Here is a 14888-nt window from a genome sequence, read left to right as displayed (position 1 = left end):
GAAGGGAAGGAGTGCCATTTGACTTTTTGAATGAAAAATTAGCTCAAATCGTTAGCGGACATCATGTCGCGTTTGGAGAGACCCTGTGTGCCTAAACATTGGAGCTCCCCCACATGTGACCCCATTTTGGAAACTAGACCCCCGAAGGAACTTATCTAGGTGTGCAGTGACCACTTTAGACCCCCAAGTGCTTCATAGAAGTTTATAACGCAGAGCCGTGAAAATAAAAAATCATTTTTCTTTCCTCAAAAATTATTTTTTAGCCTGCATTTTTTTATTTTCACAAGAGTAACAGGAGAAATTGGACCCCAAAAGTTGTTGTCCAGTTTGTCCTGAGTATGCTGATGCCCCATATGTGGGGGTAAACCACTGTTTTGGGCGCACGTCAGGGCTCGGAAGGGAAGTAGTGACTTTTGAAATGCAGACTTTGATGGAATGGTCTGCGGGCGTCACGTTGCGTTTGAAGAGCCCCTGATGTGCCTAAACAGTAGAAACCCCCTACAAGTGACCACATTTTGGAAACTAGACCCCCCAAGGAACTTACCTAGATATGTGGTGAGCACTTTGAACCCCCAAGTGCTTCACATAAGTTTACAACGCAGAGCTGTGAAAATAAAAAAAAAATTTTCTTTCCTCAAAAAAGATGTTTTAGCAAGCAATTTTATATCTTCACAAGGGTAACAGGAGAAATTGGACCCAAATATTTGTTGCCTAGTTTGTCGTGAGTATGCTGTTATGTGGGGGTAAACCACTGTTTGGGCGCACGTCAGGGCTCGGAAGGGAAGTAGTGACATTTTGAAATGCAGACTTTGATGGAATGGTCTGCGGGCGTCACGTTGCGTTTGAAGAGCCCCTGATGTGCCTAAACAGTAGAAACCCCCTACAAGTGACCACATTTTGGAAACTAGACCCCCCAAGGAACTTACCTAGATATGTGGTGAGCACTTTGAACCCCCAAGTGCTTCACAGAAGTTTACAACGCAGAGCCGTGAAAATAAAAAATCATTTTTCTTTCCTCAAAAAAGATGTTTTAGCAAGCAATTTTTTATTTTCACAAGGGTAACAGGAGAAATTGGACCGCAATATTTGTTGCCCAGTTTGTCGTGAGTATGCTGATACCCCATATGTGGGGGTAAACAACTGTTTGGGCGCACGTCAGGGCTCGGAAGGGAAGTAGTGATGTTTTGAAATGCAGACGTTGATGGAATGGTCTGCGGGCGTCACGTTGAATTTGCAGAGCCTCTGATGTGCCTAAACAGTAGAAACCCCCCACAAGTGACGCTATTTTGGAAACAAAATCCCCCAAGGAACTTATCTAGATATGTGGTGAGCACTTTCAACCCCCAAGTGCTTCACAGAAGTTTATAACGCAGAGCCATGAAAATAAAAAATAATTTTTCTTTCCTCAAAAATTATGTTTTAGCAAGCAATTTTTTATTTTCACAGGGGTAACAAAAGAAATTAGACCACAGAAGTTGTTGCCCAGTTTGTCCTGAGTACGCTGATACCCCATATGTTGGGGTAAACCACTGTTTGGGCACACGCCGGGGCTCGGAAGGGAAGTAGTGACGTTTTGAAATGCAGACTTTGATGGAATGGTCTGCGGGCGTCACATTGCATTTGCAGAGCCCCTGATGTTCCTAAACAGTAGAAACCCTCCACAAGTGACCCCATTTTGGAAACTAGACCCCCCAAGGAACTTATCTGGGTATGTGGTGAGCACTTTCAACCCCCAAGTGCTTCACAGAAGTTTATAACGCAGAGCCGTAAAAATAAAAAATAATTTTTCTTTCCTCAAAAATTATGTTTTAGCAAGCAATTTTTCATTTTCGCAAGGGTAACAGAAGAAATTGGACCCCAATAGTTGTTGCCCAGTTTGTCCTGAGTACGCTGGTACTCCATATGTGGGGGTAAACCACTGTTTGGGCGCACGTCGGGGCTTGGAAGGGAGGGAGCACATTTGACTTTTTGAACGCAAGATTGGCTGGAATCAATGGTGGCGCCATGTTGCGTTTGGAGACCCCTGATGTGCCTAAACAGTGGAAACCCCTCAATTCTAACTTCAACATTAACCCCAACACACCCCTAACCCTTATCCCAACTGTAGCCATAACTCTAATCACAACCCTAACCCCAACACAGCCCAAACCACACCCCTAACCCCAACACACCCGTAACCCTAATCCCAACCCTAACCCTAATCCTAACCCTAATCCCAACCCTTACCCTAATCCCAACCCTAACCACAACTTTAACCCCAACACACCCCTAACCATAACCCTAACCATAAGCCTAATCTTAACCCTATTTCCAACCCTAGCCCTAATTCCAACCCTAAATCTAATTTCAACCCTAACCCTAAGGCTATGTGCCCACGTTGCGGATTCGTGTGAGATTTCTCCGCACGATTTTTGAAAAATCCGCAGGTAAAAGGCACTGCGTTTTACCTGCGGATTTACAGCAGATTTCCAGTGATTTTTGTGCGGATTTCACCTGCGGATTCCTATTGAGGAACAGGTGTAAAACGCTGCGGAATCCGCACAAAATTGACATGTGGAAAATACAACGCAGCATTTCCGCACGGTATTTTCCGCACCATGGGCTCAGCGGATTTGGTTTTCCATAGGTTTACATGGTACTGTAAACCTGATGGAAAACTACTACGAATTCGCAGCGGCCAATCCGCTGCGGATCCCCACCGTGTGCAAATACCCTAACCCTAACTCTAACCCTAACCCTAGTTCTACCTGTAGTGGAAAAAGAAAAAAAAATATTTTCTTTATTTTATTATTGGCCCTACCTATGGGGGTGATAAATGGGGGTTCATTTAATATTTTTTTCATTTTGATCACTGTGATAGGTTATATCACAGTGATCAAAATATACCTGGAACGAATCTGCCGGCCGGCAGATTCGGCGGGCGCACTGCGCATGCCCCCGCCATTTTGGAAGATGGCGGCGCCCAGGGAGAAGACGGACGGACACCTGGAGGCCCGGTAAGTATAAGGGGGGGAGATCGGGACACGTAGGGGAGGCGTCGGAGCACGGAGGGATGACATCGGAGCACGGAGGGCGGGCAGGAGGACAGGGGAGCGGAGCACAGGACGGAGGGGAGTGGAGCACAGATCGGTGGACTGGGGGGGCAATCGGTGGGGTGGGGAGGCACACCAGTGTTTCCAGCCATGGCCGATGATATTAATAAGCAAGTGCTAGTCAAAAGATGGAAAAAACAGGGTATTTAGTTGATACGTTTTTTTGCAAAGCTGCTCCACCAATCGTCAAGGTATACCCATATAGAGCAGTCCTAACTAATGTATAAAATCCCTATCTGATGTATTTAAAAACCTGATCATCTGTATAGTATCTGTATAAGCAGGGTTCAGAGAGGGAATATCCATGTGGACATGCTGGATGGAACAGCTTTAATGCACATGACCCATAAGGAGTGGTGGACTCCCTAGTCTTGTAGAAACAAGAGAACAATTATAGAACCAGAAACACATGGGCTACTTGCACATTGAACAAGTCTGTAGGAACCTGTTCACACACCACCAAGAAACTTGAAGACACAAAAGAGCACAGTGAGGTAAAAAATACTCTGTTAAAAAATCACAGTAATAAGCAAGTGCTAGTCAAAAGATGGAAAAAAACAGGGTATTTAGTTGATACATTTTTTTGCAAAAAAATGTATACTAAGCTGCTCCACCAATCGTCAAGGTATACCCATATAGAGCAGTCCTAACTAATGTATATAATCCCTATCTGATGTATTTAAAAACCTGATCATCTGTATAGTATCTGTATAAGCAGGGTTCAGAGAGGGAATATCCATGTGGACATGCTGGATGGAACAGCTTTAGTGCAAATGACCCATAAGGAGTGGTGGTAAACCACTGTTTGGGTGCACGTCAGGGCTTGTAAGGGAAGTAGTGATGTTTTGAAATGCAGACGTTGATGGAATGGTCTGCGGGCGTCACGTTGCATTTGCAGAGCCCCTGATGTGCCTAAACAGTAGAAACCCCCCACAAGTGACCCATTTTGGAAATTAGACCCCCCAAGGAACTTATCTAGATATGTGGTGAGCACTTTCAACCCCCAAGTGCTTCACAGAAGTTTATAACGCAGAGCCATGAAAATAAAAAATAATTTTTCTTTCCTCAAAAATTATGTTTTAGCAAGCAATTTTTTATTTTCACAAGGGTAACAAAAGAAATTAGACCCCAATAGTTGTTGCCCAGTTTGTCCTGAGTACACTGATACCCCATATGTGGGGGTAAACCACTGGGCACACGTCAGGGCTCGGAAGGGAAGTAGTGACTTTTGAAATGCAGACTTTGATGGAATGGTCTGCAGGCGTCACGTTGCATTTGCAGAGCCCCTGATGTGGCTAAACAGTAGAAACCCCCCACAAGTGACCCCATTTTGGAAACTAGACCCCCCAAGGAACTTATCTAGATATGTGGTGAGCACTTTCAACCCCCAAGTGCTTCACAGAAGTTTATAACGCAGAGCCGTAAAAATAAAAAATAATTTTTCTTTCCTCAAAAATTATGTTTTAGCAAGCAATTTTTTATTTTCGCAAGGGTAACAGGAGAAATTGGACCCCAATAGTTGTTGCCCAGTTTGTCCTGAGTACGCTGGTACTCCATATGTGGGGGTAAACCCCTGTTTGGGCGCACGTCAGGGCACGGAAGGGAGGGAGCACCATTTGACTTTTTGAACGCAAGATTGGCTGGAATCAATGGTGGCGCTATGTTGCGTTTGGGGACCCCTGATGTGCCTAAACAGTGGAAACCCCTCAATTCTAACTTCAACACTAACCCCAACACACCCCTAACCCTTATCCCAACTGTAGCCATAACCCTAATCACAACCCTAACCCCAACACACCCCTAACCACAACCCTAACACAGCCGTAACCCTAATCCCAACCCTAATCATAATCCCAACCCTAACCACAACTTTAACCCTAACACACCCCTAACCATAACCCTAACCACAAGCCTAATCTTAACCCTATTTCCAACCCTAGCCCTAATTCCAACCCTAAATCTAATTCCAACCCTAACCCTAAGGCTATGTGCCCACGTTGCGGATTCGTGTGAGATTTCTCCGCACGATTTTTGAAAAATCCGCAGGTAAAAGGCACTGCGTTTTACCTGCGGATTTCCAGCGGATTTCCAGTGTTTTTTGTGCGGATTTCACCTGCGGATTCCTATTGAGGAACAGGTGTAAAACGCTGCGGAATCCGCACAAAATTGACATGCTGCGGAAAATACAACGCAGCATTTCCGCACGGTATTTTCCGCACCATGGGCACAGCGGATTTGGTTTTCCATAGGTTTACATGGTACTGTAAACCTGATGGAAAACTGCTACGAATTCGCAGCGGCCAATCCGCTGCAGATCCGCGGCCAATCCACTGCGGATCCGCACCATGTGCAAATACCCTAACCCTAACTCTAACCCTAACCCTAGTTCTAACTGTAGTGGAAAAAGAAAAAAAAATATTTTCTTTATTTTATTATTGGCCCTACCTATGGGAGTGATAAAGGGGGGGGGGTGTCATTTACTATTTTTTTTATTTTGATCACTGCGATAGGTCATATCACAGTGATCAAAATATATCTGGAACAAATTTGCCGGCCGGCAGATTCGGCGGGCGCACTGCGCATGCGCCCACCATTTTGGAAGATGGCGGCGCCCAGGGAGAAGACAGACGGACACCGGGAGGCCTGGTAAGTATAAGGGAGGGGAGATTGGGGCATGGGGGGCGTTGGAGCACGGGGGGAGTGGGCAGGAGGATGGGGGAGCAGAGCACAGGACGGAGGGAAGCAGCGCACAGATCGGTGGACTAGGGGGGCAATCGGTGGGGGGGGGGGGCACACCAGTGTTTCCAGCCATGGCCGATGATATTGCAGCATCGGCCATGGCTGGATTGTAATATTTCACCAGTTTTTTTAGGTGAAATATTACAAATCGCTCTGATTGGCAGTTTCACTTTCAACAGCCAATCAGAGCGATCGTAGCCACGGGGGGGGGGGGGGGAATTTTTTGGACAACTCCATACTGCCATGCTATCGCCAGAATGACTTTATTATTTGCATCTTGGTACTGTATTTGTTGAGGGTACTATAATGCTGCAGTAAACCTTACCTCTGCTATATGTGGTGATTTATGCATAGTTTATTATCTATAACTTCTTTTCCTTTTTCTCACATCACATTGGAGGGGAGGGCCTTATATGTTGTTAATTGAACATCACATATGATCATATGATATTACAAGCCACCTGGCCTTCTTTTTCTTACTTTATTCCTTATAGGGAGCAGATAGGAGATTAGGGATAGCCATCGCATGAGCGGGGGCGCCATTCTCGATTTGTGTCTTAGGGTGCCAACCTCCGCATCTAGGTAGGCGTACATCTATAGGTTTTTTGCAGCTTCTAGGGATACCTCACATATATCTGCACACCCTTGGTACTAAGTATAAGACAATACACGTGTGTATCACTTATATTATCTTATATCTGAAGTAGGATACATATATTTTTCTTATCTGTCAACTAAGATTGTCCTTGACTGTATTTTTTTTATCAGTCTAGAGGTTGTTCTGGGGGATTATATTTCCCCTGCTATTGTTTGATTAATTACGTAGGGTTTTTTTCTGGGTATAAAGTAACTTTTTCATTTTTGTACTTAATAAAGTATATAATTTTACGGGGGTTTTTCTTTTGTAAAACTTGTCCTTTCCCTTGTTGGATATATATATTTTGTGAGCATAAAAATGATCAATGCAAATCAAAATGAATATCCAATGGATGTCTGGATTTGGAATGATACTCAAAATCAAAGTGGAAAATCAAATTACAGGCTGATCCAACTTCAGTGGAAATGCCTCAAGACAAGGAAATGATGTTCAGTTGTGTATGTGTTGCCTGTATGACCTCCCTACAATGCCTGGGCATGCTTGTGATGAGGCAGCGGATGGTCTCCTGAGGGATTTCCTGCCAGACCTGGACTTAAGCATCTGCCAACTCCTGGACAGTCTGTGGTGCGACGTGAAGTTGGTGGATGGTGCGAGACATGACGACCCAAATGAGTTCAATCGTATTCAGGTCTGGGGAACTGGCGGGCCAGTCCATAGCTTAAATGCCTTCATCTTGCAGGAACTGCTGACATACTCTAGCCACATGAGGTCTGGCATTGTCCTGCATTATGAGGAACCCAGGGCCAACTGCACCAGCATATGGTCTCACAAGGGGTCTGAGGATCTCATCTTGGTAACTAATGGCAGTCAGGCTACTTCTGGCGAGCACATGGAGGGCTGTGCGGCCCTCCAAATAAATGCCACCCCACACCATTACTGACACACTGCCAAACCGGTCATGCTGAAGGATGTTGCAGGCAGCAGATCGCGCTCCATGGCGTCTCCAGACTGTCACATGTGCTCAGTGTGAACCTGCTTTCATCTGTGAAGAGCACAGGGCGCCAGTGCCAAATTTGGCAATGCTGGTGTTCGGTGGCAAATGCCAATTGTCCTGCACGGTGTTGGGCTGTGAGCACATCCCCCATCTGTGGACGTGAAGCACTCAGACCATCCTCATGGAGTCGGTTTCTGTTTGTGCAGACACATGAACTTTTGTGACCTGCTGGAGGACATTTTGCAGGGCTCTGGTAGTGCTCCTCCTGTTCCTCTTTGCACAAAGGCTTAGGTAGTGGTCCTGCTGTTGGATTGTTGCCCTGCTACGGCCCCCTCCACGTCTCCTGGTAGCGCCTCCAGCCTCTGGACACTATGCTGACAGACACAGCAAACCTTGCCACAGCTCGCATTGATGTGCCATCCTGGATGAACTGCACTACCTGAGCCACTTGTGTGGGTTGTAGAGTCCGTCTCATGCTACCACAAGTGTGAAAGCACAACCATCATTCAAAAGTGAACAAACATCAGCCAGAAAGCATTGGTACTGAGATGTGGTCTGTGGTTCCCACCTGCAGAACCACTCCTTTATTGAGTGTGTCCTGATAATTGTCAATAATTTCCATCTGTTGTCCATTCCATTTGCACAACCACATGTGAAATTGATTGTCAGTGTTGTTTCCTAAGTGGACAGTTTGATTTCCTTGGAGTTATATTCTGTTAAGTGTTCCCTTTTTTTGATCAGTGTCTATAACCACATATCAGTGCTAGGCAGGCAGACAGTGTATCTATATACACCTTAATTAGCCCTCAGAAGGACTGTTGGTTGAGATGGATTTGTGTATTACAGATGGTATATCCACATTAATAAAATTGAAAATCTTTCCCTATCTAAGCAGCAACTCTCCCTACATTGAGTCCAGAGCTGACTGACGAGGAGGGCGGCACCAGGTCTAATAGAGATCTGATGATGCTTTGCAGCCAGCCAATCACTGTAATGCCACAGCCAACATGGCTGCGACATTACAGTGTGTGGCAGACAATCACTGCATGTTGATTGGTGCTCTAAAGAGCGCCAAACATGCAGGGCGGTGACCCGAACTCCCGCTGAGCAAAGCCAGAAAAACTCGACGAGCTCCGAGTACTGCGATGCTTGGGCGAGCACCGAGTGGCCCTTAGAATTGAGAACTCAGAAAACTTGCATCTAGCAGCGCGGCTTCTATGTCTGGGTGATATACTGGCCCCTGGTGTAGTAGATCCTTGATTGATGAAAGGATTAGAGGACAGTCTACACACAAGCTGGTTATGGTGCCGAACCATCTTCTGTTCGGCCAGAGGGTTGCCACTAGAATGACCCTAGTCTGCTTGTATCTTATTTTTTGTAGAGTCCTTGGAAAGACTAGGATTGGAGGAAATATGTAAAACCAGATTGAATTGCCACTGGAGAGCCAAGGCGTCTATGCCCAGACATGTGTAGTCTGGATTTAGTGAGAAATAATAGATCATTTTTGCATTCTGGCATTCTGTAAATAAGAGTGGGGGAAACAAATAAAAGTATTTAGTCTGCCACAAATTGTGCAAGTTCTTCCACTTAAAAAGATGAGAGGCCTATAATTGACATCATAGGTAGACCACAACTATGAGTAAAAATCAGAAAATGCCTTGTCTGATTTGGCAAGATTTATTTTGCAAATTATAGTGGAAAATAAGTATTTGGTCATTAACAAAAGTTCATCTCAATATTTTGTTATATAGCCTTTGTTGGCAAAGACAGAGGTCAAACGTTTTCTGCAAGTCTTCACAAGCTTGGCACACACTGTTGGTGGTATGTTGGCCTATTCCTCCATGCAGATCTCCTCTAGAGCAGTGATGTTTTGGGCCTGTCGCTGGGAAACACGGACTTTCAACTCCCTCCAAAGGTTTTCTATGGGGTTGAGATCTGGAGACTGGCTAGGCCACTCCAGGACCTTCAAATGCTTCTTACGAAGCCACTCCTTCGTTGTCCTGGCGGGGCACTTGGGATCATTATCATGCTTCAATGCCCTTGCTGATGGAAGGAGGTTTGCACTCAAAATCTCACGATACAAGGCCCCATTCATTTCTTCATGTACACCGATCAGTTGTCCTGGACCCTTTGCAGAGAAACAGCCCTAAAGCATGATGCTGCCACCCCCGATGCTTCACAGTAGGTATGGTGTTCTTTGGATGCAACTCAGCCTTGTCTCCTTCAAACACGACGAGTTTTGTTTCTACCAAACAGTTCTACTTTCGTTTCATCAGACCATATGACATTCTGCCAACACTCTTCTGGATAATACAAATGCTCTCCAGCATTCAACTTCAGACAGGCTCGCACATGTACTGGCTTAAGCAGGGGGACACGTCTGGCAATGCAGGATCTGAGTCCCTGGCGGCGTGGTGTGTAACTGATGGTAGCCTTTGTTACGGTGGTCCCAGCTCCATGCAGGTCATTCTGTAGGTCCCGTGTGGTTCTGGGATTTTTGCTCACCGTTCTTGTGATCATTTTAACCCCAAAGGGTGAGATCTTGCGTGGAGCCCCAGATTGAGGGAGATTATCAGTGGTCTTGTATGTCTTCCATTTTCTTATTATTGCTCCCACAGTTGATTTCATCACACTAAACTGCTTGCCTATCACAGATTCAGTCTTCAAAGCCTGGTGCAGGGTTACAATTTTGTTACTGGTGTCCTTTGACAGCTCTTTAGTCTTCACTATAGTGGAGTTTGGAGTGTGACTGTTTGAGGTTGTGGACAGGTGTCTTTGATGCTGATAAGTTCAAACAGGTGCCATAACTACAGGAAATGAGTGTAGGATAGAGGAGCCTCTTAAAGAAGTTACAGATCTGTGAGAGCCAGAAAGCTTTCATGTTTTTAGTTGACCAAATACTTATTTTATACCATAATTTGCAAAATAAAGCTTGCCAAATCAGACAAGGTGATTTTCGCTTGACTGTTTCCTTTATGTGAAGGGCTGACACAGAGAGAAGATATTTTTCGGCCCAAGAGAATATTCTTGCCGAGATGCCTTTTAGGTCTTTGTACTTCTAACTTCTCTGGTGAAGGAGATGTGCGATCATGGTTACATTGTCCGAATACTTTCACGTGGGTACCTTCAACCACTGATGTTGCTTTCCTGAGAGTCTCCTCCACTGCCTTTAACTCTGAAGTTCGAAGACTGTCTGCTGACTTCGGCTGGAAAGATGTCTGGGAGACTATGGCACCCCATCCCCTTTTGCTGGCATCTACTTCTATGGTGACTAGTGGAGCCTGGATCGAAGCACTCCGTTGTTCAGTTTCCTTGGGTTGTCACACCAAGACAATGATGTCCGTATTGACACCTTGTCCAGTGATCTGGGGGAACCGTCCTACTCGGCTAGCACATAACTCTGCAGTTCTCTTGTGTGCACCTGGGCCCAGAAGGCAGGGTCCCTTCCTCAGGAAATTGGCGGCAGCAGAAGTGGGGCAATACTGCAGTCCCAGGGTGCAATGCTGCAGGTCCGATGTCGGCGGTGAGGCAGAGCTGGAGCAGGGTCCCAGGTGTGGGGCGATGCTGTAGCAGTGCGGAGTGCACCCGAGCAGAGTCCCTTCTTCATGATACTAGCAGCAGAAATGTGGCAGTGTGCGAACCCAGTGTCCACGTGAGTATAGTGCATCACCGGTTTTCCAGAGGCCATTTTCCTGAAGCCGAGTGCTGCTGAAAATATATATATATTTTTTTAAAATTCTAACTAAGGGGGTCATAATAGTAAAAAAAACAAACAAAAAAAACTTTTTTCTTTATTGCTTCATTGGGGGACACAGGTAACCATGGGTGTATGCTGCTATCGCTAGGAGGCTGACACTATGCAAAAAAGATAGCTCCTCCTCCACAGTATACACCCACCGACAGGCACAAAGTACCTCAGTTTAAGCTTAGTGTCAGTAGGAGGTAGACCTGGATCTGATCCCAGATCCGTCTTTTCCTTTTCAGGTCACCTGTTGTTTTACTAATCTTTTTCCTTTGTCTTTCAGGTTCTTCAGCTTCAGGGTAACCGGGTGTAATGTCTCACCATGTTATCCCACACTTATGCGACCGAGAGAGCAGTATGGGGTCACCCTCATCACCCACTCTCGGACCCGCAGGCAGGACTTTATCTCGTCACCTTTACTGGTGTTTCAGGGTGATTATTGGTGGCCAGTCCTTGCCTTTTCCCCTCCTCACCCCTCTCCGCGGAAAGGGCTGAGAGGAAGACGGTGGTCACCAGCGGTGACCTCCCCCCTTCTTGTAAGGGGTTGATGCATTCTTCTGCACCATCCGGAGATGGTGCAGGAAGGAGGATCCCGGTTTCCAGTGATACTCACCTACCCTGAGGGCTCCTGATGTGATACTAGTCAGTGAAGAGGCATTCGGGACTCACCTTTAAAGGGACACTGTCACCTGAATTTGGAGGGAACAATCTTCAGACATGGAGGCGGGTTTTTTGGGTGTTTGATTCACCCTTTCCTTACCCGCTGGCTGCATGCTGGCGGCAATATTGGATTGAAGTTCATTCTCTGTCCTCCATAGTACACGCCTGCGCAAGGCAAGATTGCCTTGTGCAGGCATGTACTATGGAGGACAGAGAATGAACTTCAATCCAATATTGTAGCCAGCATGCAGCCAGCGGGTAAGGAAAGGGTGAATCAAACACTCAAAACCCCCGCCTCCATGGCTGAAGATTGTTCCCTCCAAATTCAGGTGACAGTGTCCCTTTAACAGGTATGTCCCTTTCTATCCCCGGCAGCTACCCGCCTGCCTCACTATTTACCCGTGAATAACTACGCACAGAATATGGCGTCTCTGAACGACAGCGGTCATCTTTTTCTTCATGCTAGTGCTTCATTAACGCACGCTTTTTTTCCCCCTATCAAGGGGCCTCCTCTTCCTGCCCGATGAACTACTCCAGCGGCACAGCCAATAGGAAGGCCCCTACTCACCGATACCGTCAGACGTGGCCATACCGGACTAGGACCTTAATTAATGCCATTTTCCGGTCCTGTCATTGCAGGTGCCAAGGCATCGCATAATTGCATGTCCTGTTAATTTAGCCCCCGGCTTCGGGCCTTCTCCCGGACTCTGTAGCTATGGCCGCTTACCGGGCCCCAGCCAATAAGCGATTGCCATCCGCTTAGCCAAGGCCCCTTGCTGGACTCTTGACTAATTAGGGCACGCCGTACGCTGAGGCCCTGTCTCCTAGCCTAATAAGAGTGTTTTCTCTATCCCAAGACGCCATTCTCAGGGAGGCCCATTCCTGTCCCTATAATCCGTGACACCTGTGCCATCTGTAAAAGAAAAGTGGCATTCAGAGAAACCCTCTAACGCCCGGGATAAGAGCACGCCCCTCACTCCGGAGTGGGCTGTTGCCAAATCAGTCGGTCTCAGATCTGACTAAAGTCCTGGGTCCAGGAGCAACCTCCACGTTTGTTTTCTGCCACCAGTGCTCCTCACACCGTGGCCTTCACAGGGACAAATCGGGTACAAAGCAAAGGAAGCTGCGGGTCCCTCTACTTTCTCCAGGATGCATTCCTCATCCCATGCCCCCTCCTTGGAGGCGATTTTTGGGGTCGGATATGGATTCCTAGTCTTGAGTCTGATACGGACCAGACCTGAAAGATGCAAGATATGCTCAATAGCCTGATTTTGGTAAATTTCCAAAATTATGAACCTAAGGAAGGACGAGTCACCTGCTCAGGAGCACTTCGTTGCTTTCTAAGGGGTAAAATGTCCTTCCTGGAGTTTTCCCTAATCTCAGGGAAGTTGTTTAGAAATAACCATAACACTGGGAACACCCTGAAAAGCGATTCCCAGGTAGGAAGAGGCTACACATCCTTTACTCCTTTATCCCAGACCTTCTTGATAAATAGGCAGATTCCCTTACGTGGATCCGCTGGTTTCTCGCCTGTCTCTACTGATCTGTGCATCACTTAAAAGATTCTACAGATAGACAGAATCCTTTGCTAAGTCAGCCTTTGAAGCAGCTGGCACCTCCCTCTGTCCCATATTTGCCTACACCTGGGTGTCAAAATCCATGTCTGCCAGGGCAAGAATGATTACTCAGGGTATTCGAGCAGCAGCTTCTCCAGATGGGATGCCAGATCTGGCATATCAGATTGCCCATGCCGGCAAATATCTCTTCACCTCTCCCTTTTGATGCAGCTGGTTGTTCCGCCACGGCTACCATCAACATTGTTGCTCTACACCTTTTGGATCCAAGCTGGATCAAATAATTTCGGATGCCAACGACTGGAAAAGCACCCCGCTTTCCCGGTCCAAGTCTAAATGTCCTTTTAATAGGAAAAGGTTGTTTCAATCTCGAGAAAGATGGCGACTTCCGGCTACAAAACGACTTTTCTTCTCCCCAAGGAAGAAGTTTCCTTCTGTTTCTCCCGCCAAGTCATACGTTGCAGGCCCCAGGAGTGATCGCATTCCTCCCCTGAAATGTAGTTTTGGGGGTTCTACGCTATTCTTTTCATAGCCACGGACCGCTCCCTCCGTTTTTGGACCTCGAGCGGTTTACCTATCATGTTCGACTCTGTCTTTTCAGGACCGAGTCCCGACATTCGGTTATCACTTCCATGGACTCGGGAGAATTCTTCACATTCCTGTTTGTGTTTAGCATCAGAGGTTCACATGGTTTGCGATCCAGGAGGGTCTTTATCAGTTCATGGCCCTTCCATTTGACCTGGCCTCTGCTCCCAGACTAGTCACATCATGGCAGCGTTCATGGACATCCTCCCCAGGGTTTTTTTTTCTCCATATTTCCCTACTTGGACGATCTTATCAAGGAGCCCCGCCAAGACTGCAACCAGAGTCTTCAGTTTACCCTGGTCCATCTCGGCTAGATTTATAACAGAGAAGTTCTCCCTCACCTTTGCTCAGCAGCTGGCGTTTCTAGGCATAAGGTTCGACACGACCCAAGCCCGTGTTTTCTTTCCAATGGAGAGGTTTTTCATCCCTCTGCCTGGGGATCCGTACTCTAAAGCGTCCAGCTTCTCTCTTCGTACGGTCCTGCATGAGTTATAGGAGAAAGATTGTTGCCATGGAAGCGGTTTCTTTTGCCCAGTTCCATGCCAGTCCTCTTTAGCTGGCCATCTGGTCGACTTCCTGGATGATCTAGTGCTTCACCTCTCAAGGTGAGGCAGTCCCTCACTTGATGACGCTGTTGGCATCAGTCCTATGAAGGAAGTCCTTCCTTCCTGCTGGCAGTTCATCACCACCTACGCCAGTCTCATTTAGGGAGCCCCTTTTTTACTTAGGCATTCCAGTGGCCCTGCACTGTGACTAAGAGGCCTCTCTCCCAGTCATTCTCCTGGAGATCAGGGCAATTTTTTTCTCTGCTCTTCGCCACTGGCATTCTCTCTTTCCAATCCAGTCGGTCTGCATAGTGTCGGACAACGCTTACATTAACAAGTTATGATAGAGGTAACAAGGA

The sequence above is a fragment of the Ranitomeya imitator genome, chromosome 1, assembly GCF_032444005.1.
Source record: "Ranitomeya imitator isolate aRanImi1 chromosome 1, aRanImi1.pri, whole genome shotgun sequence".
NCBI lineage: Eukaryota > Metazoa > Chordata > Amphibia > Anura > Dendrobatidae > Ranitomeya > Ranitomeya imitator.
The sequence above is the reverse complement of the archived record's forward strand: the minus strand, read 5'-3'. Positions refer to the sequence as shown.